Consider the following 26,004-nt stretch of genomic DNA (forward strand, 5'->3'; position numbering starts at 1 on the left):
ACTGATCTTAGATGACCAGCCATGATCATGTTGAATGGTGGTGCTGGCTCGAAGGGCCGATTGGCCTACTCCGGCACCTATGTTTCTATGTTTCTATGATGCTCTGCAAACATAATTGATTCCCAAGCTGTGTAGGAAACACCCTCCTTGTCATTTCACACATTCTTGCATTCTTATGCATACATTTTCTGAATTCACACCTGGTCTCTGGTAACTAACCTGCTTCTCTTGTCAATATGGCAGACACAAGATGAGATTTAACACACAAATACATTTAAGATAGTAATTAATCCCAGATAAATCCAACACCTGACTGCAGCTGCCTATTTCTGCACGATTCCCATTCCTTTCTGTTTTCTCGGTCATGTACCATTTTGGAGTAAAACGCGTTCAGTTGTTGAACTTAGGGTACTATGTTCAGGATGTACCAATACATTCTCTAAGGTGCCCTGTTTAATATGAACTATTTAACAAATACATGGACCTGATTGTTTTTAGGGGGCTACCTGTGCATAAATTAGCTGCAATCTTTGCTTCATCCCAAGACTTTTAAGTGTCATCATCAAAGGAACAAGATGAATTTTCTAAAATGTGTTCCACTTGAACCAACATTCAAGTTCACTTGATGGACCCCATTTTACAATAAGAATAAAGGATCAATTCCCATGTCTTGGGAACCACCTCTGTGAATGTATTCATTGCTGATGAAGCTCACTACTGCCTTCTGTGCACCTTGGACAGTCTTGGACAGATTCAAAATGTGCTTAGAGCTTCCATGAAGGAATGTAATTTCCCAACTGACTACTGGGAATTCTCGGCCCATGACCGCTCAAAGTGGAGAAAGAGAATTTGGGATGAGATAGGAGAAGCACAAGACCATGCACTAGGCATGCATCGCCACCTTAACTGCCCACCTGTCCTCCCGCCAGCCACCACCTGCCCATATGTGGAAGCGTCTGTGCTTCCCACGTCCGCCTCAATTGAACACCTCAAAAATCACAACGCTGGGGAGAAAGCAGATCCTCTTTGACCACTGTCTTCAGTGCATCTCGATCGGTCTTGTTGTGGGAAGAGGTTGTCATTGGAGAGAGGAGAAGATTCAAGAGATTGTGGAAAAAGGAGGAAGAAGACTGAAGACACTTGGGGATTAACCAAAGTGGAGACTAATGATCTGTTTGACTCACTAGAATATCAGGTCATGGGTATCACAGCAAAGAAATATCCACACAAGTTCCTTCCTTTTCCATGCCCACCATGCTGTCCTGAATGTAGAGGTGCCGCTTTCACTGAGAACAGATGCATGGAGACAAAGTCAACAGAAAACATATGAAGAGGCAAAAAACATATCAGAAGCATTCTCCATAATCAAAAGCAGCAACAATCCCTCCAACTATCATATGGTTGCACAGTTTAGACAAACCAGCTCTTTATTTGAATTGCGTGAGAGTAAAAGAACTACATACGTTTAACAAAGCATTTACTGTTTGTGACCTTAAAGCATTTGTTCCTTCAACCATCTGACTACTCAAGTTCATCTCATTTCTTGCATCTTTTTTTTTTGTCACATTTTCTCCTCCCCACACCCTCGTGGACCTCTACCCCGAACCTCCAAAAAGTTCCACTCTTGCTTGTGTGAATATTGTGGCTAATGCATAGTTTGTAGGATCAAGACACATTGAAACGCACTGCTGGCACCTCAAGGGCTGACTAGTCTTCCAGTAGCTCAGAAGAATGGGCAAAGAATGGAATAGGGCTCTATCTAGCTCTTCCCACTTTGTGCCAGGGATCATAACAAGAGGAATCGAATATAGGAGCAAAGAGGTCCTTCTGCAATTGTACAGAGCCCTAGTGAGACTACACCTGGAGTATTGTGTGCAGTTTTGGTCCCCTAATTTGAGGAAGGACATTCTTGCTATTGAGGGAGTGCAGCGTAGGTTTACAAGGTTAATTCCCTGGATAACGGGACTGTCATATGCTGAGAGAATGGAGCAGCTGGGCTTGTACACTCTGGAGTTTAGAAGGATTAGAGGGGATCTCATTGAAACATATAAGATTGTTAAGGGTTTGGACACGCTAGAGGCAGGAAACATGTTCCCGATGTTGGGGGAGTCCAGAACCAGAGGCCACAGTTTAAGAATAAGGAGTAAGCCATTTAGAACGGAGGCGAGGAAACACTTCTTCTCACAGAGAGTGGAGAGTCTGAATTCTCTGCCTCAGAGGGCGGTGGAGGCAGGTTCTCTGGATGCTTTCAAGAGAGAGCTAGATAGGGCTCTTAAAAATAGCGGAGTCAGGGGATATGGGGAGTAGGCAGGAACGAACGGGGTACTGATTGGGGATGATCAGCCATGATCATATTGAATGGCGGTGCTGGCTCGAAGGGCTGAATGGCCTACTCCTGCACCTATTGTCTATTGTCTATTGGGCACCAGCCCAGCACCAGGATCTGGGTCTGTACAACTAATTTCCACCTGGTTGCACTAACCTTCCTAGTGAGATATCAATACTTTGGGCAAATGCACATCGGTATTAATTACTGGAGACCACAGATACTGGAATCCTGAGCAGAATGCAAAGAACTGGAGGAACTCAATGGAACAGGCAGACAACCTTTTGAATCTCAAGGGTTCCTACCAAAGACATCATCTGTCCATTCCCTTCACAGATGCTGCCTAATTCATTGAGTTCCTCCAGAACTTTTTTGTTTTGCTCAAGATTGTAGCATCTGCAGTTCCTTGTATCATCAGTCTGAAGAAGGGTCCAGACCCAAGATGACCTCTGTCCATTCCCTCCACAGACGCTGCCTGACCCACTGAGTTCCTCCAGCACTTTGTGTTTTGCTCAGCATTTAAACAGCAAGTGGTTTTACTGCTCTTTAGTGGCTGACGACAACTTTGTGAGTTTGCATAACTTTAGGGAAAGCTCATCCATTCAGTCTTGCTGTAACAAGAGAGCAAGGTTGAGATGAATGGGTGCAACCCCTACTTGTCTGCCAAATCATGAGATAATCACTCAATTACTGTACAATGATAAACTCATACGCCACATGACACAGCACAGAAGTGAGCTGGAGAGCCTGTCCTGCCTCTGCTGGCAGTTCAAAACGGCTAACTGATTCCTGTGCACTTAACAATGTCCGGCAAATGTTTCCAAGTGTTTGTTCCATTCCCTTTTCCAAGTTGATATTTTCACTGCCTCTACAGCCCACATCATCATGGTTGCAGCATTAAAATTATTCCTCAACTTCCTCCTAGTTGTGCATCCCTGACTTTAAATCCCTGTTAGACACAGTATGCTGGAGTAACTCAGCGGGACAGGCAGCATCTCTGGATAGAAGAAGGGCCTTGATCCAAAACGTAACCCATTCCTTCTCTCCAGAGATGCCGCCTGTCCCGCTGAGTTACTCCAGATTTTTGTGTCTATCTTCGGTTTAAACCAGCATCTGCAGTTCCTTCCTACACATTAAATCCCTGTTCTTTGGTTGCGGGTTTCCCTGCTGGTGAAGCAGACTGAAGGACGCATGGACATCAGGGAAGTAGATGTGTTGCATGGGCCATCAGCGAGTGCTTTACACCTAGTAACAAAGCTCCAAGTATGGCACATGAGTGTCAGAGAGATGGAAATTAGTTTTCCCGCTTGCTACTTGCAGTAAGTGTCTGTTTCCAGCTTTGCTCTAGAAAATGAACCCCTAAATTACCTCAAATCACAATACACAACACTCTAGAAAGTGTGAAATACATGGTGACGATGAGGTCACGTATATTTCCTTCAGTGCATTCCCCTGTTAATATCAGGGTTGTCATAAAAATATATCACAGTCGAATTAAATAACGGTGTTTGATGTCAAAGGCTGTTGTAGTGTGAAGGTTGTATTGGATGTGTTACAGTGAGAGGTGTAGCTGGTGTTACAGTGAGGAATGTGGGTAATATCAGTGTGTTACAGTAGGGGGTGTAGTATATCAGAGAATATTACAATGAGGGATATGTTAGTGTTGCAGTGAAGGGTCTGGGGAATGTCAGTCTTAAACTGAAGGTCATGATATAATGGGAGGATCTTGTAGGCTTGGTTCACTATGTAAAGAGGGGTGTGCTATTTACTCATGATATATTTGGAGTTTAATTCAGCCGAAAGTGGGACACTGTGCCTGGAGATAGTTTGGAGTGAAGAGAAGAGCATGTTTTATGGTGCATTTTTAAAAGAAAAAAGAGAAATGAAGAGAGACAAAAGATTTGTGGGAAGAATTCCTGTTCTTGGTACCTCGGCCTCTGATTTGGGGAACTGGTGATGCTTTTTTGTTTGGAAAAGGAAGGGGGGGTGGTCATAGGGGTTTGAAGGATCACAGAATGATCCAATCTTTACAATAGATAAATGGATGGAGTATTTATGACATGCGAGGAGTGGTTGAGGGATAACACGGAAGTCAAAGGAGCAGGTCAGAGGGAAATCCATGCTTGGTCTTTCCCTGATTATATCAGTCTGGAAACAAGGGAGCAAATTGCATTCTGCTCCACAGCACCAGGGAATGTCAGGAGAAAGGTGGTGTGGCCAGCTGCGGCAGGCTCCATGAGCTGACTTGGAAAGAACAAGAAGCTTAGATTACCATTGCCACTTTCACACTTGTAATTTAAGCAGACTGCCGACTCTCAGAAGAGTTGTATCAACACTGTGACGGGATTAGAGGCGCAGAAATATTCAAACTCTGGTGTGTGGAGAAGATGTACACTGACATATTCAGAGACCATGGGCCAGAATGAAAGTTTGTAGATGGGGTGACTTGGAAAACTGAGGGGTCAGAAGTTGCTTTAATTGAGAAAGTTAACAACTGCACAAGATACAAACTGGATTGTGCAACGTCTAAGAATGAGCACTTGCGATTTTATTATTCATTTGAAGGAATTGGGCGTTGTTGACTGTCCAACCATACACAACCTTGACATTTTTCTGGGCCAGAAGGTTGATTTTCTTTGGGAGAATCTACAAGTGGTGATCTTTGTGTATGCCTGCCACCCTCATGAGTTTGCTGATCCGAATAACCTACTTGCGTACTTTCTTGTTGGTACACACAGCAGCCCCAGGGCCACAATACATACAAACATGCAATGCTTCGTTAACAGACAGCTATGGTGTGTTTGGAATCTATCCAAACTCACGCAGAGATGGACCTTTTGAAATAGAGGAGGGAGCTCTGTCTGATGACAGCACTTTGTCACTGTGGCAACTCTTCCAGACTCCATAAGTGGGTGGGCAAGTAGTAGTAAAATTTCATTGGCTTCTGCATCCGGCTGGACTTGATCAGTGTGGAGGGTGCTGCCTTGTGACCTAGTTGAGGAATAGCTTGACATGATCATAGCAATAGAATGGGACCCTACAATCCTCCTGCACTGCCCTCGAGCAGTTCCAACCAGTAGTGGTGTTACTGGAAGCTTCCACTGTCTCAGTGAGAACAAGCACCACAGACCCGAAATGTCACCTATCCATGTTCTCCAGAGCTGCTGCCTGAATTACTCCAGCACTTTGTCCTTATGTGTATCAACCAGCATCTGCAGTTTCTTTGTGTCTACAAGCATTGCTGCTCCCTGCCCTCCTCTAGCCTGCTGAGACATTGACTACATACTATAGCCAGGAACTGGAACAATGTGCTGTCTCTGTAAACCCTTCAAATCCATGGAAGGGAAACCAACTACCATCACCATCTTCACCTCTACCACGATCCTTAATACTGAAGTCTACCCAACCAGCTCTCATGGTTAGATCAAGTTAATCACATACTCAATATCGGACTCCTGAAACACACAGTGTTCAGTTTTCCTACAGGTTACCAGGTGGGTAGAGGCAACAGGTCCAACATGGTTCAATAGTATTTTTATTGTCACACACGCACTGCACAGTGAAATTATTTTTGCATCGCTCGTCAATGCATCAGTCGCCATATTTTGACACCATTTACAAAAGTCCAAAGTGTCCTGATCCAGGTAAGCACCAGGCTGCTGCAGGGCCTCCTCTGCACCCTCGATTGACTCAGCCCGCCTGCCGATGTCCCTCTCCTCGCCCGGCCACTCCTTGCATCCGTCGTCACCAGCGGCTCCCTCTTCCTTGACTAACTGGTCTTCAGGACCAACGTTATTAGTTTCTATGGTTTTCTACATGACTTGTGGCACTCATTATCTTCTGCGTTTTGCAGATATAACTGTCCACTATGATAGCTGGGTTTGATCCTGACCTCGGCTGCTCTCTGTGTGGAGTTTGCATGTACGCATAGCCTCTTTGAAGAATGTAACCTGCTCACCAACTCATGAAAATCACTGGCTGATGATTCTTCAGAATGGAGAAGGATCGTTGAGAATTTAGAGGGAAGGAGTGGGTAACATTTTGGGTCAAGACCCTTCTTCAGATTGAGACTCTCAGTCTGAAGTAGGGCCTCAACCCGAAACCTCACCCATTCCTTCTCACCAGCGATGCCGCCTGTGCAGCTGAGTTACTCCAGCACTTTATGTCTATCTTCGATGTAAACCAGCATCTTCCTACACATTGAGAGCCTAGAGTTTATTTGTCATTCGTAGACAGAAACCAACGTAAGTGATGAAGGAGTCGGCAACCTCTCAGACTATCTACATGCCCGCCCCATCAGGCAGCCGTGACCAACCAGGGCCAGGATCGCTGGGGTCAATGTTGGCCCCATCACCCACTCTAGCTCTGACACAACTGTACTGGAAGCCATCTCCCTTGACACTGCATAACCAGAGAAGGAAGTTATTATGTGGATACCATTTCTATGCTGTATTTCTGTTCCATATTTGTTTAATTAACCAAACTTAATTTCAACCGTTTTAAAGTAGTGAGCATTTTTTTTGCAACGTAATCTATGTTTTGTTAAAGCTGAGATGGCAAAATGCCCAGCTTTTGAGAAACAATAGCAGGCAATCAGTAAAATACAGATTCATGGTCCTGTGATATGTCTCACATGGTAAACTGTATGTCACACACGGCAATAAATTCCTGAATATTCAACTCCCACATTATATGCTAGCGTCAATGTTCAGGAAATATAAATATTTATTGGGCTGATAATAATGGGGCTGAATTAAGTTGCATGCAGGGGGAGAAAGGGGCTGCATAGTTGGTGCTGCAAGTCCAGTCTGCTCCCCCACTATGAGTGTGAGTGCACACGTTATTTCGTAAACTGGGTCGTGCATCACCACCACAAGCACATGCAGACTGCACCACTGACAAGGTCAATCCTTGTACAACTGGTACCACCCCTCCAAGTGTGTGCGGGCTTGAGAGGGAGAGGTAGACCAGCTATGAAAGAATGGTGGTTGACTTGATGGGCTGAATTGTTTAATTCTGCTCCTATGCCTGATGGTCTTAAAATCCAGCTGCCTCCATGTCTACTATTGAGGGGGTGAAAACAAACCTAGACGGCTTTATTCCAAACGGTTCTAAGTGATGGTCAGATATGTTAGCTGCAGGTCAGTATATTAGAGAGAAATCAAAGATAGACAAAAATGCTGAAGAAACTCAGCGGGTGCAGCAGCAACATCTATGGAGCGAAGGAAATAGGCAACGTTTCGGGCCGAAACCCTGAAGGAAATAGGCAACGTTTCGGGACGAAACCCGGAAGGGTTTCGGCCCGAAACGTTGCCTATTTCCTTCGCTCCATAGATGCTGCTGCACCCGCTGAGTTTCTCCAGCTTCGGCCCGAAACGGTGCCTATTTTCTTCGCTCCATAGATGCTGCTGCACCCGCTGAGTTTCTCCAGCATTTTTGTCTACCTTTGATTCTCCAGCATCTGCAGTTCCTTCTTGAACATATTAGAGAGAAATCCATTGAATCTGTTCCTTGAGGAGCTGCTTGTAAAATTTATCATCAAGTCTTGGAGATTCCAATAAAACATGGGTGTAATTTGTTAACTCCTGAACTGTGAAATCCACAATGTCATTGTACCTGCCTCAGATACCTCTTCTGGCAGCTCATTCTATATACCCACCACTCTCTGAGGTTAGAAAGTTGTCCCTCCGGTTCCTTTTTAAATCTTTCCCATCTCACCTTAAACTAGTGCCCTATAGTTCTTTATTCCTCTATGCTGGGGATAAAAGTCTGTGCATTTAACCTATCTATTCCCCTCATGATTTTGTACATGTCTATAAGATCCCCCCTCAGTCTCCTGTACTCCAAGGAATAAAGTCCTAGCCTGCCCAATCTCTCCCTATAGCTCAGGCCCTCGAGTCCTGGCAACATCCTCATAAATCTCTGCACTCTTTCCATCTTAATGGAGCGAGTGGAAGTTTGCAAAGGAAAGGAAGGTCCACGGTTTCTTGTTGTGGAGACGTTAATAATAGAAGATGAGACAAACAATGCAAGGAAAAGTAAGCAATTAATAATAATAGTTAAGAATGGGTCTGTAAGGGAAGCTAGCTGGTCACAGTTGTACGGTATAAATGGCAAGGGAGCAAAAGCGGGAAGTCAGGAGCGAGTCTCTGTCTCGAGGAGATGAGGAAGAAAGAAGTGAAAATGGGGGCCTGTCGACTGGAAAGGGATGAGAGGAGGTCAAGGTTCACCTGGGCAAAATACTGGTACGGAATAGATGGGCTGAACGTCCTTAGTAATACTCTGCTGTAGGTACTACACAAGCAGGACTTGATCAGTAAATGGTGGAGTGTTGGAGAGCAGAGAGATCTGGGAGTGCAGGTGCGTGGTTCCCTAAAGCTGGGTTCGATGGGCAGGGTGATGAGGGCATTGGGCAAGGGGTGGGTATTGAGTAAAAAAACTGTACACGTCATTGGTGAGACCACACTTTGCATACAGTGTACAGTTCTAGTCACCCAGCTTGAGGAAGGATTCCATTAAATTAGAAAGAGTGCACAAGAGATTCACCAGAATATTACCTGGGCTTAAGTTACTGGGAGAGGTTGGATATGCTGGGATTGTAGGAGGTTGAAGGGTGACCCGATTGAGATGTACAGGATCAAACGAGGGGCATGGATAAAGTAAATGCTCATAGTCTTTTTTTACCAGGATAGAGGATTCTAAAACTAGAGGGCATAGGGTTAAGGTGAGAGTGGGAAGAATTTAAGATAGGCCTATGGCTATCTTTTTCACTCAGAGTAGTCCTGGAACAAGCTGCCAGAGGAAACTATAGAAGCGGATGCAATTACTACTTTTGAAAGAGATTTGGACAGATATATGGATGGATAGGAAGGGTTGAGATGGATACAGGCCAAAGAAGGCGAATGTGGCTCGCCAGTATGCCAACTTGGTCAGCATGGGCAAGGAGGGCCAAAGGGCCTGTTGTGCGCCTTAATCAGAAGGACGATAATCTGGGATGGCTGGGCTGACATACAATGAAAGATTGGATCGACTGGGCTTATATTCACTGGAATTTAGGATGAGAGGGAATTTTATAGAAACATATAAAATTCTTAAGGGATTGGACAGGCTTGATGCAGGAAAAATGTTCCCGATGTTGGAGGAGTCCAGAACCAGGGGTCACAGTGTAAGAATAAGGGGTAGGCTGTGATGAGGAAAAACGTTTTCACCCAGAGAGTTGTGAATCTGTGGAATTCTCTGCCACATAAAGCAGTGGAGGCCAATTCACTGGATGTTTCCAAGAGAGAGTTAGATTTTGCTTTTAGGGCTAACGGAATCCCTGGATTTTTGGATGATCAGCCATGATCACATTGAATGGCGGTGCTGGCTCGAAGGGGCGAATGGCCTACTGCTGCACCTATTTTCTGTTTCTATGTTTCTATGACCAGACCCAGGAAACTTTCATCAGTCAGAGTATAGGGGAGAAATTCAATGTAAAATATGCTGCAGGTGCCTATTTTATACGTTAAGATAACTTCACTTTAAACGGGCCCCTTTATAAATCATTTAGCAGCTCTCATTTCACTTTCACACCCAAAAACAAAACTAGTTAGTGGGTCGGTGGGTGACAATGTCACCTTAGCAGTTGCGATACGCCGACAGAGCGGGGTGGCTGCGATGGAAATTGGGCAGCACCTGCTTTAGGTAGATTACGGTGCTGGCGAGGGCTTCGCTCACCCTCACGTTGCCTGTGTGTGCAGTTCAGACCCTGAGAGTAAAGGCTGCTCCTGTCGGCGGCTGTGTGAGAGAGTCTGTGTCACAGTGTGTGTGTGGGGGTGTGTGTGTGGGGGTGGGGAGGGGGGGTCGGTGTGCACAGGGATGCGGCTCACAACCGTGCGGCTTGTCGCCTGAGTAATCAGAGCGGCGGTTGAAATTAGAGTCGCTCTCTCAGCCACAGAGAGGGAGAGAGAGAGAGAGAGAGAGAGCAGATCTCCTAAAAAAACAATGCAATCCAATCGTCCCAGGAGCATGCTGCAAAGAGTGGAAAGAAAATATATAATATAGGAAGAAAATTGCATCACACAATCCCGACACAAACAGAGACAGAGTGAGAGAGAGACAGAGAGAGAGAGAGAGACGGCCACACACCCGGCTGGAAGCTACTTTTCCGAGAGGGCATCTGTGGGTTCCTCAACATTCTCCCATCGAGTCGCGAACACCTCATGATCCTGTGGCAGTGAAAGGGAGAGACAGAGGGAGCCGGCCGCAGGTTAGTGATTCGCATTCTCCGACTTAGCCCCACATTTATGGGCGCGCCTTGCTGCTGCTAAACTTGTCCCACTTAAAAGTTTTGCACATTTAATGTTCTGTTTTTTTCTTGGGAGGGAGGGAGGGGGGAAGGACAGAGAAAGAACATTCGTTGCTGTGTGTTTTTTTAATATATGAAAGGGACGTGTCATTGTGTAATGTAACGAGCAGAGGCGATGTTTGTAAGCTCTGGTGAAAGTTTTCTACTTGTGCCGGAGCTGGGAGACTGGAGAAGTTCCACCGAGCGGATCGATCGGAACTTTGAAAGGCTTTGGGCTTTACAATGTGAAAGTGGGTGTAGAGGCGGGGGCTTTCTTTGAAAGTTGATTGTGTACGGGAGATATTTGAAAGGGAAGAGATTAAACCTGCTTCGGGCCCCGTTTTGTCTCGGATTAATTAGGTGGTTTTAACGGCCGTAGTGGTCAGCTGGTGACAGACCAGGGCGTCGTTGTATGTGTTAAACTGTTGTCTAAACCCCGGCGCCCTGACTTGGCTGGGTTCACGCCTGCCGCCTGACTTTGACCGGGTTTAAGTGTTAGGACTGGTTCTGTGAAACCATGCTTTCGGGTTGGGAGAAATCGGCGCTGCTTAAATTCGTAAGCTCAGCCTGCAGACTGAGTCCCGGTCAAAATGGGGCATGTGGCGAGGTGGAGGATTCACCCACGCGGGCTGGATTTTGGAGAGCCAGGCGGTGTTGGTGGTGGGGGCTTTGATGGTCAAGTCATTGTCAGGGTCCGTGGAATGAGAGCGGGCAGTGGGGGTCGGCGGATGAAGCAACGGAGTTTGGGTTCGGGGCCCGCAGCCGTCGGTCGCCGGAGTTTGGTATCTTTGTCTCCCGGTTATCTAGCGGTCGCGCTCGGCACCGGGAGAGGGGCCAGTCCCGTCACCCCGTAACCTAACCGCACTCGCCCACCCGCTGTCGTTCGCGCTTCCATCTGTTCCAACTACTCGCCGAGTCTCCGCGCCGGGGCTTCCCTGAAGAGAGTCCTGTTTGCAGATAGAGAGATATTCGTTGTTGGGGCCACACGCTGTTGCTCACTTCGTTGGCGGGTGAAGGGTCCAGACTGCCTGCCCGTAAACTGCAACACCCCCTCCCCCCCCTCTCTCTCCCTCCCTCCACTCGCCCTTTACACCAGCGCCCGCGACAAGTCTACACTCAAAAGCCACCTGGTTCCCCTTTGCAATGCCCTAATCGATTTCCTGTTCCGTCAAAAGACGATACAACTGCTACACGCTCGGCACAAAAGCGGCGGCGGAAATATTTCAATGGCCAACCTTTCGGACTCTGCTTTTGAACTTTCTAGCCTGCATTCTTTCATTTTGTAGGTAGAAAAAAGTGCTGGAGAAACTCAGCGGGTGCAGCAGCATCTATGGAGCGAAGGAAATAGGCGACGTTTCGGGCCGAAACCCTGAAGGAAATAGGCAACGTTTCGGCTCGAAACGTTGCCTATTTCCTTCGCTCCATAGATGCTGCTGCACCCGCTGAGTTTCTCCAGCACTTCGATTTTCCAGCATCTGCAGTTCCTTCTTAAATTCTTTCACTTTGTGTTAAATTTTTGAAATCGATTGGCCTCGATGTAATCGAAAAGCTGCAGTCCCGGGCCGAGACTAACCTCCCCCCTGCCCGCCTGTAATGCGCCGCGCACACAGGACAATGCCCACGTTACTCTGTAAACTCGGTGCTGGAGGAATCTCCGCCCGTGAAATAATCATTTGCCCGTTTCAGCGGCCGGCGGGAGATTTGTAGCGAACGTCTCCAACTGCGACGAGATGCAACATTTGCAGGCGTATGGCGCGGCTGTAGAATTGGCTGCCGTTGGTGACTGTTTGAGCGGGGAGAGGGGAGAGATTACGAGCTCTCGCCGAGATTAACAACTAGACATTGACACATGGCAGTAATCGTTGAAACTGCACAGCCTCTGAGATCTCCCCAGTGCGAGCGAACACGGGACCAGTCACACACCGTGCAGGCTGGCGGGCAGATGTAGCTTTTAGTCTGTCTCATCCATCCCCGCGCTCTCCCCAACACCAACACCTCTCTCCCTTCTTGTCCTCCGCCAGGTTTTGTGACCTGGGGCAAAATTATCCAAGTTGAGCACCGTGTTTGTAAATCCCAAGCACACATTCTCACCCATCATTTCTAACACGCAGTCTGTGTAAACTTTAGGGAGAAGGCGTTTGAGTGAGAGGCGAGATTCGGCCGGGTTGAATCCCCGGGAGAAACTGATCATTTCTTCCTCGGAGAGAGTTTGTTGCAAAGAGAAACAGTCCCCGGGGGGGGATGTGCTGTGGGAAGTCTGCATGAATGGAAAGGGTCGGAGTCTGCCTGTCCCCGGACCCATTGTGTGTTGACCATTGGTGGCAACCGCGGCCGATTTCAAACTATTTACGTGTCCATACTCACTACCCGTGCAGCTTATTTCCATTCTGCGCGCTCACCCACAAATCTTTCCCACCAGGTTTAAAGTTTGTTATTTTCGAAACGATTGTAGGCTGTGTATTTTGAAGTCTCAACGCGGCAATGTGACTAATTGGGAATGTGCGATTATTGTACATAAATGACCGGGCCGGTCTGGTGACTATTACCACAGTTTAACAGAGGTATCGTCAGTCCGTGAATTCGCACCGATCGTGTCTGTTTGAGGCATTTATAGTTAAACCGTGCCTCCCTCTCGTGTTAATTTCTTCATTAAATCTCACATCCCAAGTGTAGCAATCTCCTTCCTCGATGACCCCCGGTGGCATCTCGGGGAGTGGAGTACTACCCTAACCCGAGTAGGGCCGTCACTTGTTCACGGCGAGGCGAGGTGTGGAGAGGCAGCAAACGTGTCTTTCGTTTTAATGTCGAGGCACAATTAAAGAATATAAACCAAAACAAAAACACGCCAATACTGAATTATTCCAGGACCAAGCGCAGTGTCCGCGTGGCTGAACCTGGCGCAGATAATTTGGGAACGATGCAAATCTATCTGACCAAGAGATCCCATGGAAGTGAACTAATATTCTGCCTGCGATCGAAGCAGGAATACATGCAGTAGTTGTATCTTTTTCATTGGGTATTCCTAGTGCAATTTGGACGGTTTTGTTCCTGTATCTTTCTGTGTATTTACTAACAAGTTGAAAACTCGTTCGTAGTCCTCATCTCAACTGCCCCTCGATTCCTTCCGAGGTTTGGCACTTTGATGAGGAGAGAGTCACCAAAATATAACGCAACTCCGCCTGATCACGGTCTGTGTGTGTGTAGGGATTTGTAGCTATAATTGGTAGCGGCCGCTTCAGATTTGAGTTTCACAAAATAAGGTGCAGGAGGTGAGATGCGTGCGGGCTTGCGATCACGGCTGTAAATAGAACTCGACACAGTGGGGTGATGTGGTTTTTTTAAAAACAAGTACTCGGCAGTTTGCGGGCAGTGCATTTTCCACAAGAGTTGTACCCCGCGCACCCCATCACTATCAGTGTTGCGCTTCACGGCATACACAAGTCATGTCATGTGTTGGTCATCTCACAAACTTGGGAACGTTAGATAGCAGCCACTGCAGTCTTTAGCTTCCTGCAAAGTATTTAATTTTAAACATGAAATTCCGCCATTTCGCTGGGGACGTAGGCACTGGGGGAGGGGGGAGGGGGGAGAGGGGAGAGGGGAGAGGGGGGGGGGGGGGGGGGGGGGACAAAAGTAGCGACCGGCGTTTGAAATGAGAGGGAGAACAAAATAGACGAGAAAGAAGAACGATGATGTTGGAAATAGGGAAGAATTTTAGAATGGGAAGCAGAGATGAATCTCAGGAGAAAGTGGGGAGGAGGGGAGGGGACATCTAACCTGGTTTACTAGAGAGTCTCTGTATGCACCTGCGCTGCCCTCAGCCTCAAGTGTGGACGCGTTTAAATTTGCGAGGAGATCGCGCTGCACAAAATAATCAGTCCTTTTGTGAGAAGCGATTCTGTTTGGAACACGAAGTCTTTCGCTTTTTTAAAAATTCTTCAGCTGATTTTCAATCAGAAACTCTTGTTAATTGTTGTGCTGCCGAGTGTTAATTGTTGCCTTTTCTTGTGTCTTTAAAAAAAAACAAAAAAACTTTTGGATCGGTATGTCTTATAACGATTTCAAAGTAAGTTTTCTGCAGCTTGTTCGCGCCCACTAATAATTGCATAGTCGCGAAGGCACTGCGCAACGAGTGTGTGAGCGATTTGTTCACATCAGACTCCGGGTCTTGACATTGCGCTGGATACGGCTGGACCCAGCTCCTGCAGAAAGAGCCCGCTGCAACTTTCCAATTAAACCCTCACTAACTCTCTTCATCAGAACATTGAAACCGAAGAAACAGCCCGTAGAACAATCTTCCTTGTTAGAATATTCAAAACCATTTATTTATTTTGTTTTAATCAGTTTATTCCACATTCCATGGAGATTGAGAATTCCCTCTAACTTCTAAACGAGGCTGCCTCTACCATCTCGGTATATTAATGGTGAGAGATTTTTTTAATACGGGAAAATTTGTTTGGAATTTTTTACATTTTTAATATGAAGCAACATTATAAAAAAGTTTTTTTAAAAACAAGTGAATATTTGTCTAGAAATTGTAAAAATAATTGGTTAAAGTTGGACTTGATTAATATTACTTTCTGTTTATTTTCAATAATTTAAATGATTAAATATATTAGATTGATCAAAGCTAGATAGACACAAAATATTGCCGTTTTGCCATTCTTGTGTAACAACTGGTGCAATAATTGAACGCCTAACTGGGAATCTCAGTAATCGTATCTTGTAAAGTTAGGAATGGTGAATCGATTTGTTTAAGTGGAAACGTTGCGTGTCGCTTTGACAGTTAATAACCTGAAACGGGTTCTACTTTGGTGAAAGAGCTCGATAGTTATCAATGAAACAAGGATTGAAAAATGCAACCAAAATATGAGATTCTCACAAACAATGTGCACACGCATTTAATTGCAAATGCTAAAACGTGTTTACGGTGTTCCTCGGTATCTGTAACCCGCTTGAGATTTGTTCCAACTTTCGCCTCATCTGTTCCTCTTCCAAACATTGCTCCCGAGTCTCCTTTCATCCCACAGCCTCCAGAAAGCGACTGTTCCTGTGGACGAGAGGCGTCCACAAAGAAATGACCACACCACATCATACCAGTGACAATTTTGTTGTTATTTTGTGTTGAGAAGTGAAGATAATTCAGCGTGATTGTTATATTTGGCCGTGTAACCTGATACAAAGGGTCCCGCAGAGGTGTTGTGTTATAGTTTCGCTGAGTTTAAAGGTCATCAGGGTGGTGGGAGTCAGGGATTGGGTGGGAGTATCGGACTTGAGTGTACAGTTTGACCAACCAATTCCTAACCAACCGTAGGTAGACACAAAATACTGGAGTAACTCAGCAGGACAGGCAGGCAGCATCTCTGGAGAGAAGGAATGGATGACGTTTCGGGTCGAGACCCTTCTTCAGTACAACCCCCCCCCCCCCCCCCCCCCCATGATCTGTTGCTCCCCACCCCCGTCCACTTCCGATTTTGAGTCACTGCTTTTTTTGTTGGGCTTCACTTTGTGAGCAACAATGTGAAAGTGGATCATCTGCCTTGTGAACAAGCCACGCAATGTTCACCCCATTGACACTGGCGGCCAAAGTGAAGCCCCTTGCACAGCGCACACGTGATCCGTCAGATCAGTGCTGTGGAAGCAGGTGACAATTTACTCATCGCGTCCCGCTAATGCCAAAGTTGCTCCTTGTCCCAGTGGCAGCTCTTCAGCGCATTTAGACAGCCAACGCTGGCACCGTATTGAACCATATCAGCACTGAAGCTGAGGCCAGTCGGCTGAACTGCCGCCATTCACGGGCGCACATTTTCTAATGAAATGAGGAACGTCTATATTCTCTGCACCCCACTTGGCTGTGGTGTTGTGTTCAATCTGTTGTGTTCATTTCTGTGCCTTCAAGTCGAAAGATGCACAACATATTTCAGTAATATTCACAACTAGTGTTTGCAGCAGAGGTTTGTGTGCATAAGGCGCGGGGTAAATGGCCTTCCCTGTGAGACGTGTGGGGTGTTGAAGGCTTCACTGTGTGCTTTATGGTGGTAGCGCAGGCCGGGAGTCTACAGCTCCCATGCATTGTTTTTTCGGGCTGTCGGGAAGGGAGGGTGATGCTAACGGCACGGGTGCATGAACCGGTGCCCTCCGTAGCTCTGACAACCCGCAATATCTACTCTGCAAGTTAGAGACCATCGCCCCGGGCTAACCACAACCATCCCGTTGTTACATCAGTAGAGAAGGAACGAGTCCTCTTGTTGCATTTTAATATTATACGGCAGAGAGAGAGAGAGTGGGTGAGCGACAGGAACGTGGAAGCAAACTTACAAATATATTTGGGTTGGGGAAGATTTTAGAAAACACAATTTTATCAGTCTCACACACATACTAAATTATATATTGTGTGTGTCTCTGTGTATATGACTTTAGTGCGTGTATATATACATGTGTGGATATACGCACATATAGACACAAAATACTGGAGTTACTCAGTGGGACAGGCAGCATCTCTGGAGAGATGGGTAACGTTTCGGGTCGAGACCCCTCAGCATTTGCAGTTCCTTCCTACGCGCACATGTACATGGGCAATACACACACATACTCTCTATGTATATAAACACACATAAGTATATAATTTAGTTTTTTTTGTGAGACTGCAAACATTTCTTTTTTTAAATCTTCCAACCCAAATATTTTGTTTGCTTCAGTTTCTCAAAACGATCCTCTCTCCACGTATACATATACGCGTGCTCTAATGTAATACATGCTATTCTGTACCAGAGCAAGGTCCTCGTCGCTTTAAAATGTAAACTAAGCAAACTAAGTGTCGCCTCTCTGAAGTCTAACCTACTCTGGAGCTTTATACGCTGACTGAGAATACTCGGCGTGAATTACCGTTGTGTAGTGGTATAAACAGAGCAAAACCAGGCCTGAAGAAGGGTCTCGACCCGAAACGCCACCAATTCCTTATCTCCAGAGATGCTGTCTGACCCACCGAGTTACTCAGGCATATTTGTGTCTATCTTGTGTATATCCAGGCCGCTCAGTCCGTCAGTCCCAGACTAGCTCCAGTTTATTTAACGATGCAAATAGACAATCAGAACAATAGTCCCCAACGCCTCTCTCTCTGGAATTTGACCTCGGCAGCCAATTCCATTCCCGTTTCCCATCATCATTCTAAGGTACACCTGCCCTTTGCAACCCTTAACCGTGCCGAACCATTCCAGAGTGGATCTGTCCCTGTCGCAACTAGGCAGGTGTAGAGGCAGTTCGGCCGCCACACTAACCCACCACAGTGCCACCATTACAGCATCGTGTTGAAATCGCAATTTGTGGACTCGCTGTTTGAGGAGATTTAAAAAAAATCAAAATCAACTTTATGCTGATTTTTGTTTTAATGTGCAAAATAAGAACTGTGCAAGAAATATTCGGACACTCTCAGTGGCTAAACATAAATTTGCGTCGTATCGTAGTGTTCACAGATATTTAACCTGGCCACCTAGGGTGATATCCCTTCCCTGTTTGAGGGGTGTGTGTCCCCACCACAGCCTGCCCACCCTCCCCCTCCTCCTCCCCCCCCCCCCCCCCCCAACCCGATGTCCAGCAGCAGAAGGACCCTACACTGTGGTCCTCCCCCACACAGCCTTGGCGTTGGCTGCACCGAGCTTTAGTGCGTCCCTCAGCACGTCCTCCTGCAGTCTGGAGCGGGCCAGTCGGCAATATTCCCCGATGGACATCCCGCTCTGCTAGACCGAAGGTGTTTAAGAAGGAACTGCAGATGCTGGAAAATCGAAGGTAGACAAAAGTGCTGGAGAAACTCAGCGGGTGCAGCAGCATCATAGATCTAGGCTGAGTTTCTCCAGCACTTTTGTCTACCTTCGATTTTCCAGCATCTGCAGTTCCTTCTTAAACACCTTCTTACACACCTGCTGGACCGAACCCGCTTTCTGATCCGCACAGACGGTGGGATAGATCAAACTCCACAGAAACGAAATAGGCACAGAGTGCTGGAGTAACACAAGGGGTCAGTCGACATCTCTGGAGAAACGGAATAGTTGACGTTTCGGGTCGAGGATCGTCTTGAAAAATAATTAGTCGCTAGGAACTGCAGATGCTGATTAATACACAAAAGGACACAATGTGCCGGAGGAACCCAGCGGGTCGTGCAGCATCTGAACTGCCGAGTTACCCCAGCACTTTATGTCCTTTCAGAGAAACAGCCATTACCCGTGGGTCGCAGAGGTAGGGGGGTGGAGGAGCCAAGCGCTATATGAATTCCCGCGGAGACGCGCGTTGGCGTGCGGGCTGGCCGGGTCGGGGTTAGTATGAGGTGAATCACCTCAAGTCCCCGCTCAACGTCTCCCAACAACACCAAATGCTGGAGAAAATATGCGGGATGGAACTGCAGATGCTGGTTTACACTGAAGATAAGACACAAAGTGCCGGAGTAACTCAGCGGGACAGGCAGCATCTCTGGAGAAGACGGATAGGTGACGTTCAGTCTGAAGAAGGGTCTCGATCCGAAACGTTGCCTATCCATGTTCTCCAGAATTGTGTGTGTAACTGTGCTGGAGAAATTCCTCAGGTTCCAGCGTTCCTGAACACGTAACATCTTTCCTCCACAGACGCTGCCCGACCTGCAAACTCTTGCCAGTATTTTCCGTTTCAACTTCACATTTGCAACAGCTCCAGAGTGGATGTTAGTTCTATGTGTTGGGGAGGGTGGGTGGGGAGGGGAGGTCGGGGTTTAGCTGCCCTGCCGTTCTAACACCGCTTGCTGCAAGGAAAAGGGGCACCGGTGAATAGAACAATCAAATTGAATCGTACCCGAGCGGGAAGCAATAATATTTAGCGAGCAGTTATCACAGACTCGCCACGTCCTCCCATGACCGGCCACGCTTGCAGGCAGACGGCTAGTGCTGACGCCCGGTACATTAATGCGGTGCTCTACCGGCAACCTGCAGGGATTAGGGGACAATTCCGCGGTGTTGCCCGCTGCAGCACAGTGTATGGGCAGTGACCTGTGCCCTTCCTCAACCCCCCTACCCATCTCTCCCTCGCTTAGCCCCCTCCCACACTCTCACTTACCATTCACCCCTCCTCACTCCCTCCCCTCCCAACCCACTCACCTCCTAGCCCCGCTCACCAGCCCCTGCCCCACTAACTCACCCCCTTTCCTGATTCACTCACCTCTCCCGCCCTTCCAGCCCTGCTCACGACCCCCCCCCCCTTCTCTCCCCGTCTCACTCACCCCTCCAGCCCCGTTCACCACCCCTCTCATACCCCCCCCCCCCCCCCCCCAATAGTCCCTGCATATTCAGAGCTCCAGCACTCCCCACTCCGGCCTCTCTAAGACTCTCTCTGTCTCTCTCCTCGGACACACTCTCACTCCAACATTGTGGCTAGCGTGTCGCGGTGACTTGTAGTTGTGGGTGGGGGGCGAGCTGGGGGGAGGGGGCAAGCTGCCCTCCACTCGGGGGGTCACGGCTCCCCTTTATACCGTGCGCGCCGATTCCCAGCTCAGCCTTTAAACTATCTCTTGAGATGGAAGGTAATTTGCAGGCTGGCGCTTGCAAGTAGTATACTAACACTGTAATTACTTGCTCAGAAACACGGGCTGTGTTTTTTTTTTAATTCCTTTATTGCGGAGCTGATACGGCTTGTTCTCATTTGGCATGTCTTTTGAATAGTTTTTTTTTATATAAAAAAAACGCTAATTGCATTCTGACGGAGCGCAGCGCCCAATCGCGGTGTGACAGGTCTTTTGAACAATGCCGTGCAAGAAACTCTTTATTGTGCTGGTTTGACGAAAGGATTATAGTCCCCTGACATTAGTCAAGGGAGGGGGGACACGAAACACTGTAATTACATTTGCTTAAAGTATCACCATCCTAACTGGATATTTTATAAAGTGACTTAACGAAAAATTAAACCCTTCAAATCAGGGATTGTCAGAAAATCTTAGATCGCTTTCACCTTCACTTTATTTTCTAAGACTGTTTGCAAGATCAAATTAACAAGGGGAACGTTGACAAATAATACGTTTCATTCAAAAAACTGGAACGACTTATTTTTGGTGTCATTGGATTTTAAAAGTTGCGTTTCGGTTACATTCTATTTCCGATTCTCCGTCTTATTAATGAATTGACATTTGTTACCCGGCCTCGACTCTTCTCGCCCTAGGCGGGGGGAGTGGAGAGCTGGGCGTTAAAGCATGGGTAGGAGATGGCTGCTCGGGTGGCGATTTGACCCTCGCCGCTCCCCTCCTCTGCTTGTCCGACACCCCCTTCATAAGCAGGGGGAGGGGGAGGGGGGGGGGGGGGAGATTGTAGGGCTATCCCATGGACAATAGACAATAGGTGCAGTAGTAGGCCGTTCGGCCCTTCGAGCCAGCACCGCCGTTCAATGTGATCATGGCTGATCATCCCCAATCAGTACCCCGTTCCTGCCTTCTCCCCATATCCACTGACTCCGCTATCTTTAAGAGCCCTATCTAGCTCTCTCTTGAAAGTATCCAGAGAACCTGCCTCCAGAGAAGTATCCAGAGAACCTGCAGAGAATTCCACAGACTCACCACTCTCTGTCTCGTCTCCGTTCTAAATGGCTTACTCCTTATTGTTAAACTGTGGCCCCTGGTTCTGGACTCCCCCAACATCGGGAACATGTTTCCTGCCTCTAGCGTGTCCAAACCCTTAACAATCTTATATGTTTCAATAAGATACCCTCTCATCCTTCTAAACTCCAGAGTGTACAAGCCCAGCTGCTCCATTCTCTCAGCATATGACAGTCCCGCTGGGGAGGGGGGCAGGAGGTGGATACTGGTGAGGAGGATGGTTTGGTGGATGGTGTGGGGTGGGGGAGAGCAGGCTGAAGATCACAGCAGAGTCTTGGAGATGATTGATGGCCACCAGTGACTGTGGGTGGTGGGATCTGACGGGAAGGTGGAGTGTGGAAATCGCTTCCAGAAGTGATTGGTTGGGTAGAATGCCTGATGCGGTGACAGGTACAAATGAAAATTGAGACTTTTTTTTCTAAGTAAAAAGCTTAAAGTAGGGACGGCGCTGAGGGCAGGAGACCCGATCTGCTGGCGTTCTTTGCAACTATCCAGCGTCGGGCCCAAGGTAGACTTCTCCCCGGGAGAGTTTCTGCTGCAGGTACCCTGGAGAAGATTGGCAGGAGTATGTGACATGTGGAAGGCAGAGTTTGCGTTGGAGTGCCTGCCGTGTCTGCGTGACAGTGCCGCGGGTTGTGGGAGGAGGGGGTGGGCAGGAAGGAGCGGTGATTGACGAGCCTTTTGTTTCTGGGATGCTCTGACGCTGATGGCTGGCTGGGAGCGGTAATTTAGAAAGTCAGAGATGTTCACCCTATACACGTCATCACACACCAGGACCGGAGTACCAACCTCACTCATTGGCTTCCCAACGCTCATCTCTGCAAGCGCACTGTGCAAAACAAAGTCGATTTGGATCACCAGGTCTGCATTGTCTCTCTGCGGAAGTAATCTAACGCTAATCCCGTCGGCCTGACCCTTCACTGGAGTCTAATATTCGTTGATTTTTCCCTTAAAATGTACAATGCATTCACTGTCTCAATACTCTAGGGATCAAAGCATTCCTTGCTCCAATAACACTCTGCATAACAATATTAGTGAACTGACTGACCATGTTAAACCGCTGGCCCCGCTCTGGCACTGGCACTGACTAACCAAAGGCCAAATTACCAATTGGAATATTTATCCTTTGACTCATTTTTTAAGACCTCAGCTAAATGTTCTCTCCTCCGTCTTCTCTCCAATAGGAATTGTTTCCGATTCTCTGTACATCCTCTTTCCAGTCTCTAGCATCATCCTGGTGAAACTACTGGGCATCTTACAAATAAGAAACCAATGAAGGAGGAAGGCTTTGGCTAATTCAGTTGAGATGAAAAGGGCTGGGAGGAATCTAGTAGGAGCTGGCATGGGTGAACTGGGCCGAATGGCCTGGTTCATTGCTGTATGCCCCATGTCACCTGATGAAGGACTACACTGTCTCTCACATAGCCATCATTCAGAGCTTTCATTTGCCGAGTTTCTGTTGTCGTTTATGTTACAGTTATAAACCACAAACTTGCCTTTGATGTCTTTATCTGTCTGCACTTTGTGGGAATTATGTGTCAGAAACCAGAATTCCTTTGTACAACCTGAACTTCAAGGGTTCAAGGCCAGTTTATTGTCACATGTACCAATTAAGGTACAGTGGAATTTAAGTTATCATACAGCCATACTAAGGGAAAAGCAACACAGCCACAAATGTTAACACGAACATCCACCGCAGTGGCTTCCCACATTCCTCACTGTGATGGAAGGTAAATCCAATTGTCTCCCGCTTTATTTAAATGGATGTAATTTTTTTCATCCAAATCCTATAGCGCGTAAAAATCTTAATTGTCGATCGCATTCACCCACTTTATTATCTAGAAATGTTGCTCTTCATCTGCTATAACCAAGTCCCATTAAGGTGGGCAGGAGAACATTCATTGGCCACCTTAATGGGACCTAATGGGGAAAACATTTTTTACACAGAGAAGATGAGAAAAACATTTTTTACGCAGAGAGTGGTGAATCTCTGGAATTCTCTGCCACGGAATGTAGCTGAGGCCAGTTCATTGGCTATATTTAAGAGGAAGTTAGATGTGGCCCTTGTGGCTAAAGGGATCAGGGGGTATGGAGAGAAAGCAGGTACAGGATACTGAGTTGGATGATCAGCCATGATCATATTGAATGGCGGTGCAGGCTCGAAGGGCCGAACGGCCTACTCCTGCACATACTTTCTATGTTTCTATGTTTCTATAGCCCAACCATCTAAGATCCAAGTCAACGAGATGTGAGAAAATTCCAATCTTTGATTGGCCAGGGAACAAGCCATGGATCAAACCTGTGTTTCCTGAACGGAAAATGAAATCCTGGTATTGGGAGGGATATTTCAGACAATACAGGAAAACATTCCTGCAACAACTTGTGATCTGTTTGGCTGATACATGTCTCCCAACTAAAGTTACTCAGAAGCAATTATCTGGTCAATCACTCTGCCGTTTGCAGAATCTTTCTTCGATCAAATTTGCCGCTGTATTTCTTAAACTACGGCAAGAGTACACCCAGAAATATTTTGCTGAGCCTGAAGAATTTTGGATCATTCTGTGAAGCGCCATAGAAGTGCAAATGTTGCAGCCACACGTGCCAGCTGAGGCTCAGTGGGTAGTGCTCTTGTCTCATGTCAGAGATTTGCAGGCTCGAGTCCTTCTCCAGAAACCTGGCCACAAAAAACTTTGGCTCATCCTCCACCGACGTGCCGAGGGAGTGCTGCTGAAGAAAGGTCTCGACCCGAAACGTCACCCATTCCTTGTATCGAGAGAGACTGCCTGTCCCGCTGAGTTACTCCAGTATTTTGTGTGTATGCCCAGTTGGAAATCTTTCAGCCAAGCCTGTGAACTGAAGTCCTGCCTGCTCCTTGATACTACATACTATCCTGAAGAACCGAGTCATCTTAGTATCTTGCTCAACATTTATCCCTCACCCAATAGGACTACCTTGTGCGGTTACCTGGGTGATGCCACTGGGAGCCAGCTGTGTACAAATTGGCTGCAGCTTTTCGACATCACCATAGAGATTTGCACCTCCAAAACCTCTAATTGGTTGCAAAGCACTTTGGGGTCACCTGAAGGTGACATCAAAGGTGTTGCATCAATGCAAAGTTTTGTTTCATTTCACAACTCATTTATGTTGTGCTTCTGGTGGCCTCGGGATGTCCCTGAGCACTTTACAGCCATTGAAGTGAAGCCACTGGTATAATGCAGCAACCACAGCAGCTAATTAGCACAGAGTGAACGGCAATGTGATAATGACTGAATAGAGGTTGTTAGTGGTGCTGGCTGAAGCAAAACCAATTGCCAGCGACCCAAGGAATATGTCACTTCTCCTAGAACTATAGAATCATTACAGCGCGGGAGGGGGCCATTCGGCCCATCAAATTTATGTCTGCTTTTTCTTGAAAACGCCCGTTCCATATCCTCTCCCGGACCAGTGTAGGGAGGAATATAAGGAGCTGGGCAGAAGATTACAAAGCAGGAGTCCCGAGTATTGTAATCTCTGGATTTTTCTCAGTGCTATCTGCTAATGAGGATAGGAAGAGGAAGATAGGATAGACGAATGTGTGGCTCAGAAGTTGGTGCAGGGGGCAGGAATTCAGATCTTCAGACTATTGTAATGTCTTCTGGAGTAGAGGTGACCTGTACACGAGGGATAGGTTGCGTCTGAACTGGATGGGGATCAGTATCCTTGTTGGGAGTTTCACGTCGAGAGGGTTTGAACTAGAGAGGCAGGGGATTGGGTACCAGGGGAGTAGGTCAGACATGGAAGGTGGAGGTTAGGACCACAAAGTCTCAATAAGTCTCAAAGGAAGGGCAAGCAGGAAGAGGTGAAGGAATATGGTGTTGCTGGTGGGCTGAAGTGTGTAAGCAGTATTATTGAGAAAGAAGATGAACTTAGCCCCTGGATTGAAGCTTGGGACTGTTAGGTTGTGGCCATTGTAGATTCATAGTTGCGGGAGGGACATCACTGGCAGCTCAATGTTATGGGGTTTTGATGTTTCAGATGTGATCGAGAGTGGAGGAGTTGCACTACTAATCAGGGAGGACACACTGCACGCTTCGTCTGCTGTGATGGTATGGCTGGAGTTTAGAAATAAGAAGTACAGGCTTTCCAATGGAATTGTGCTCGTGTTCCCCAATAAAAAATGGGAGATAGAGGAAGTGATATGTAAAACGATGACCAAAAGTTGCGAAACCACCAGAGTTGTCTCAGTGAGCGATTTTAACTTTCCCAATATTGACTGGGACTTGCTCAGGGCCAAAGGCTGAGATGGGGAAGAATTTGTGAGGTGTGTTCTTGAAACTGTATGTGCAAGTCCAACCTGAGGAAGCTACAGTAATGGGTGGAGCAATGGCAAATGGAGTTTAATCCTGAGCAACTCTGAGGTGCTGCACTTTGTAGGTCAAAAGTATGGGGAAAATATCCAATTAATGGCAAGACCCTCAACAGCATTGATGTACAGAGGGATCTTGGGGTCCAAATCCATAACTCCCTGAAAGTGTCAACACAAGTGTATAGAGTGGCAAAGAAGACATGTGGCATGATTGCCTTCATTGTTTGGAGCATGGTATGATGCAAAAAAAAATGCCCTCTGTAGGTACACAACAGGCCTTTGTTCAGCCTACATTTGGAGTATTGTGTGCAGTTCTAGTCGCCCCAATCAGGAAGGATGTGGAAGCTTTGGAGAGGTTACCAAGATGGATGACTAGATTAGGGGGTATTAGCTACAGGGAGAGG

At 47.0% G+C, this 26,004-nt stretch overlaps 1 protein-coding gene across 3 annotated transcripts in view; it reads left to right on the forward strand.

The window, feature by feature from the left end:
• Positions 1–7,277: 7,277 nt before the first annotated feature.
• LOC116986692 (forkhead box protein P2-like) overlaps positions 7,278–26,004 on the forward strand; it is a 333,583-nt gene continuing 314,856 nt past the window's right edge. The window contains exons 1-2 of one of the 3 annotated variants that reach the window (XM_033042263.1): positions 7,278–7,288; positions 10,263–10,574. The gene's annotated coding sequence lies outside the window, so the exon portion shown is untranslated. Of the gene's footprint in view, positions 7,289–10,049; positions 10,575–14,994; positions 15,077–26,004 lie in introns of those variants that run through there. The other 2 variants (XM_033042262.1, XM_033042264.1) reach the window with 2 other exon arrangements.

The sequence above is a fragment of the Amblyraja radiata genome, chromosome 24, assembly GCF_010909765.2.
Source record: "Amblyraja radiata isolate CabotCenter1 chromosome 24, sAmbRad1.1.pri, whole genome shotgun sequence".
In the NCBI taxonomy this organism is placed as follows: Eukaryota; Metazoa; Chordata; class Chondrichthyes; order Rajiformes; family Rajidae; genus Amblyraja; species Amblyraja radiata.